Genomic DNA, 6575 nt, shown 5'->3' on the forward strand with positions numbered 1-6575 from the left:
GTCCTCTGATTGACTGGAAAGCCTAGAGTGCTTCTAGAGTACTAGCGTCTAGAGTACTAGAAATCAAGGAACTTAAGTGCTAGTGACAATTCTGTAACTAACATTTTATGTGACCTTGGACAAGTCATTTAATATCTTGATTCTCAGTTCTTGAATGTATAAGCCAAGGAAATTAGATGAGATGATCTCTCAGAGATGTTCCAGATCTAAAATCATCAGTGAGTTGGAATTAAATCACCCAAAGCTGTTCTGAAGAAATAGGAGATACCTGCCACTTCCCATCTTTTGTATGCTTCTCTCTCTCTCGTTCTCTTTTTCTGAGTTCATCACAAGCTACTGTCTTTTCGTGGGTACATAAAAAAATCAGATTCCTTGTTTCTGTAGTTTCTAATGACTGTCTTGAATGGCTTCAGGAAATAATCTGGCTGGGTGCCGGTGGCTCACGCCTATAATCCCAGCACTTTTGGAGGCTGAAGTGGGAGGATCACTTGAAGTCAGGAGTTCAAGACCAGATTGGCCAGCATGGTGAAACCCCATCTCTACTAAAAAATAAAAAAAATTAGCTGGGCGTGGTGACACATGCCTATAATCCCTGCTACTTGGTAGACTGAGGCACAAGAATCTTTTGAACCCAGGAGGCAGAGGATGCAGTAAGCTGAGATTGTGCCACTGCACTCCAGCCTGGATGACAGAACGAGACTGTCTCAAAAAAAGAAAAAGAAAGAAAGTATCCACAAGACCTTTGTTAGTTAAAATTGGAATAAAATTTCAATAAATTTTATGAAATTTATAATATTTTCAGCCATTATTTCTCCAATTCTTTTTATGCTCTTCCTTCCTTCTTCTTTTCTCTTTCAGAAACTCCAATTACACATTGTCACATACTCAGTGATGCACTCACTGTGCTTTTCGGTTTGTTTTGTCTTTTTTCCTCTCTGTGTTTCATTTTGAATGGTTTCCACTGCCATGTCTTCAAATTTACTAACCTTTTCTTCTACAGCATCAACTCTTGTTAATGACTGTGTTTTTCATAACTAGCAATTTGATTTGGGTCTAAAAAGACCCACATTTTTAAAATTTAAAAAATATTTTTTAAAAATCTCTTTCATATCTCTTCTTAAAATGCTCATGTTGCCCTCTATCTTCCAGAACATATGAAGTATACTTTTTGTAGCTGCCTTAACATCCTTGTCCACTAATTCTGTAATCCATTTAATTAGGTCTGTTTTTATTGACTGATTTTTCTCCTCATTATAGATCATATTCTTCTTCTTTGCATGCCTGGCAATTTTGATTGGATGTCAGACATTTTGAATTTCATATTGTTCCTTGCAGGACATTTCTTCATTCCTTTATATATTCTTGAACTTTGTTCTGAGAAGCAGTTAAGCTACTTAAAAACAATTTGATATTTTCAATGCTTGCTTTTGAGTTCATTCAGGTGGGAACACAGCAGCATTTAGTCTAGAGCCAATTTGGCCCCATTAGTGAAGCAATGCCTTTCTGAGTACTCTATGGCCCTATCTAATACAGTTTTTTCCATTCTGACTTCAATAGCACTTTGTGTGATCTCTGGAGATTATCACACCTGTTCCTTTCTGGTGATTCTTTCTCTGGTTCTCAGCATATACATTCACTGATCAATAGTTAACTGAAGATTCAAGGGGAACCCTCTGCAGATATCTGGAGCTCTGTCTGTGCACATCTCTTCTCTGTGCAACAATTTTTCTGCTACTCAGTCCTACAAATTCTAGCTGCCGTTGGCTACTCCGAATCCTTAGCTCTGTCCCCTTAACACTGGGAGCCTGCAGGCTGTTTGAGATCCTCATTCCTGCACTGCAGCCTGGAAGCTGCCTTTAAGCATTAATTTGGGAGCAATTCTGGGGCTTACTTTGTAAATTTCTATTTTCTCAGGGATTGCTGTCTTGAGCTGCCTGATGTCCAATGTACAAAAACTGTTGTTTCATGTCTTACATCCACTTGTAGTAAGTTTTAAAGTTTTGTCTTTCATATGTAATCTTTGATCAATCTGGAATAAATTTTTATTTCTACTAGTATATTGTAGGTTTATAGACAGAATCATGTCCCCCCAAAATTTATATATTGAAGCTTTAACCCTCAATGTGATGATATTTGGAGATAGGGCTTTTAAGGAGGTAATTAATGTTAAAGGTTATTAGGTTGGGGCCCTGATCCAATAGGACTTTGGCCTTTTAAGAAGAGAGAGATGCACACACACCCACACACACCAGGGATGCGTGAGTATAGAGGAAAGGCCAGGTGAAAACGCAGAAAAAAAGCAGCCATCCGTGAGTCAAAGAGGAAGGTTTTACGAGAACCCCACCCTGCCAGCACCTTGATATTGGACTTCCAGCCTCCAGAACTGTGAGAAAATAAACATCTGTTGTTTAAGCTGCTCAGTCTATGGTATTTTGTTATGACAGCCCTAGAGGACTAATGATGTGGGAATCCAACTTCTTTTAGAGACAACCAGTTATCTTCACATCTTTATTGACCATCTCATCCTTTCTTTTCCCCACAGAAGTACAATACAATCTCTACTATACATCAGATATCTGATTCCTGAGCTCTGTTCTGTTCCACTTGTCAATTTGTCTTCCTGCACCAAGACAATACTACCTTAATTATTAGAGTTTTAAAAATTTTAATATTTAGTAGGCAAGTACATCTACCTTATTCCTCTTCATCAGAAGTGTTATAATTCTTGGCACATTGCTATTCTGTACACCTTTTACAATTTGTTTGTCAATTTCCAACAAAAACACTGTTGGGATTTGAATTGTGCTGTATTAAAACTGTGGATCAATTTGGGGAGTACTGACATATTTAGAGCATTGAGTCTTCCTTTTCATGAACGTGGAATCTTTCTCTATCAAGTTCTTCTTTTACATCTTTCAGTAATGTTTTATCGTTTTTCCACAAAGGTCTTGCGTATTTTTTGTGAGATTGCTTTGAAGCACATTTTTTTTTTTTTTTTTTGAGACAGAGTCTTGCTCTGTGGCCTGGGCTGGAGTGCAGTGACTGGATCTCAGCTCACTGCAAGCTCCGCCTCCCGGGTTTACGCCATTCTCCTGCCTCAGCCTCCCGAGTAGCTGGGACTACAGGCGCCCACCACCTCGCCTGGCTAGTTTTTTGTATTTTTTAGTAGAGACGGGGTTTCACCGTGTTAGCCAGGATGGTCTCGATCTCCTGACCTCGTGATCCGCCCGTCTCGGCCTCCCAAAGTGCTGGGATTACAGGCTTGAGCCACCGCGCCCAGCTGAAGCACATTTTTTTGTTGTTGCAATTGTAAATGGATATTTAGAGGCCGTTTGCTCTTTGTGGCTGGTGTATATAAATGAATTGATTTTTATGCATTTATCTTTTGCCCAATCACTTTGCCAAACTCATAATTCCAATATTTTTCTACAGATTCTTTTGGATTTTCTGTGTAGACGTATCATCTATGAAAAATGATAGTTTTTGTTCCTTCCTTTCCAATCTTTGTATCTATTAGTTTTTCTCTTGACTCTTTGTACTGGCTTACGATGTTTAATACAATGTTAAGTAAAAGTGAATGTTTTCCTGCTTTTCCTGATTATGTAATTTCATTTTATATTTTAGAGATGGGGGTCTTGCTATGTTGCACAAGCTGGACTTGAACTACCAGGCTCAAGCCTGGGAGGAAGATTCTCTTGCCTCAGCCTCCTTAGTAGATGGGACAACAGCACATGTGACAGTGCCTGGTTAATATGATATATTATACAAACTTTGGGTATTCTGTATCAGGGTAAAAAAATATCTTCTGCTTCTAATTTGATGGGTTTTAAAAATAAAAAATGAATTTTACATTCATAAAATTTTTATTCTATATCTGTTAAAATTACCACGTTTTTCTCCCTTAATATATTTATATGATAACTGATATTCATGAGTTTGCTAATATTAAACTGCTCTTGCATTTTTTAAATAAATGCCCAACTTAGTCCTGATGTAGTTCATTTTTCTGTATATGCTAGCTTCAGTTTGCTAATATTTTGTTTAGAATTTTTCATCATGTTCCTAAATTAGATTGACCTATAATTTTCTTTTCTTATACAATTTTTTAGTTTTAAGATCAAAGTTAAACTGCCTCATAAAATGCATTTCCAAGTTTTTCCTTTCCAAGTTTTTCCTTTTGACAGTTCTGTATAAGCTTATATAAGATAATAAGTTCTGTAAGATAATAATTCTAATTGGAATTATTCATTTCATGAAGTTTGATAAAATTCACACATATGTAATAGGCATGCATTTCTTTTTGTATTGGTTTTGGGATATATTTTTCTAAGATTTTGTGTATTTTGTCTTTATTTTCAAATTTAAATTGGCATAAGCTTGGTTATAACACTCTTTAGTATTACGACCATGGATACAACAGAAGTTATACCCCTTTTCAATCCTAGTATTGTTCATTTGGGCATGTTCTCTCTCTGTCTGTCTGTCTCTCCTTCTCCTTAATCAATCTTAGCAGAGACTGATTTTTTAAATAAATGTTTGCTGACGAGTTGATGGGTGCAGCACACCAACATGGCACAAGTATACATATGTAACAAACCTGCACGTTATGCACATGTACCCTAGAACTTAAAGTATAATAATAATAAAAAATAAAAAATAAATAAATAAATAAATAAATAAATAAATAAATAAATGTTTTTGAAGAGCCAACTTTGGTTTCATTGCTGTTCTATTTGTAATTGTTGTCTAATTTGTTGATTTCTGCTCTCGTCTTTATTCTCTTCTTCTTGTAGGCTTATGTTGTTCTGTTTTTAACCTATTAGTTGGACACTTACCCCATTACTTTTCAATCGATCATTATTTTCTACAATAACCTCTGAAAGTGCATTTTCACCTCATTCCACAAATTTTTGTATGTCCCAGTTTTGATATTCAATTTAATTAATTTCTAAATGTTTTTAAATTTAATTTGTATTTTTCTTTGAACCATTATTTAGTAGCCTATTTTTAATTTCTAAGCATATGTGGGTTTTATTCATCTTTTTGTTATTCTTGCTATCTCATAAATTTTTAGAATTGTCATTCAATTTAGGAAAACCACAATCCAGATTCTTTTATGCATATGCTATAAAATTTCAAAGTATTTCAAGATTTCTAATGAATGACTAATTTCAAATACTCTTTGAAATGACAACACTCAGTAACTAGCTTGCCATAGCAGACTGATATACTTGTTTAGAATAATATTATGAATTGTATGTTATCTTGAGTGATATTAGAAGAATATTGTGAAATCTGGAGTTTATTGTTTTCTTAATGTACCTTTATGCATCATTCTTTTCATTAATTGTGTTTCCAAACAGTCCAAGAACCTATTCATTATTTCAGTTTGAAAAAATTGATCTATTTTTCTTAATGAATTATGGCTTCTGGTATGACTTGAAACTTTTGTTATAATTTGCTTTATGTCAAAACAATTTCTATTGATTTTATAATTCATCTTTATCATTTTCACTTTTTAGTAACTTAACAGATTTCTTCTGCTGTTGAACAGATACATTTATTTTTAATATATTTTTTAACTTTTAAGTTTAAGGGTACATGTGCAGGTTTGCTACATAGGTAAACATGTGTCACGGGGATTTGTTGTATAGACTATTTCATCACCCAGTTATTAAGCCAAATATCCATTAATTATTTTCCTAATCCTTTTCCTCCACCCACTCCCCGCCCTCCGGTAGGTCCCAGCGTGTGTTATTCTCCTCTATGTGTCCATGAGTTCTCATCATTTAGCTCCTACTTATAAGTGAGAACATGAAGTTTTTGGTTTTCTATTCCTGCATTAGTTTGCTAAGGATAATGGCCTCCAGCTCCATCCATATCCCTGCAAAGGACATGATCTTGTTGCTTTTTTATGGCTGCATAGTATTCCCTGATGTGTATATATCACATTTTCTTTATCCAGTCTATAATTGGTGGGCATTTAGGTTGGTTCCATGTTTTTGCTATTGTGAAGAGTGTTGCAATGAACATACGCATGAACGTCTTTACTGTGTTTTTGGTTTGCTTGTTTGAGATAGAGTTTCACTTTTGTTGCCCAGGCTGGAGTGCAATGGCGTGATCCTGGCTCACTGCAACCTCCTCCTCCCGGGTTCAAGTGATTCTCCTGACTCAGCCCCCTGAGTAGCTGGGATTACAGGCACCCATAACCATGCCAGACTAATTTTTCTATTTTTAGTAGAGACAGGGCTTCACCATATTGGCCAGGCTGGTCTTGAACTCCTGACCTCCGTGATCTGTCCGCCTTGGCCTCCCAAAGTGCTGGGATTACAGGCATAGGCCACCACGACCAGCTCACATGTCTTTATAATAGAATGATTTGTATTTCTTTAGGTATATATCCAGTAATAGGATTGCTGGGTTGAATGGAATTTTTGTCTTCAGGTCTTTGAGGAATTGCCACACTGTCATACACAATGGTTGAACTAATTTACACTCCCACCAACAGTGTAAAAGCGTTCCTTTTTCTCCACAACCTCCCCAGCATCTGTTTTTTTTTTGTTTTTTTTTTTTTT

Source organism: Colobus angolensis, unplaced genomic scaffold, assembly GCF_000951035.1.
Source record: "Colobus angolensis palliatus isolate OR3802 unplaced genomic scaffold, Cang.pa_1.0 Scaffold111, whole genome shotgun sequence".
NCBI lineage: Eukaryota > Metazoa > Chordata > Mammalia > Primates > Cercopithecidae > Colobus > Colobus angolensis.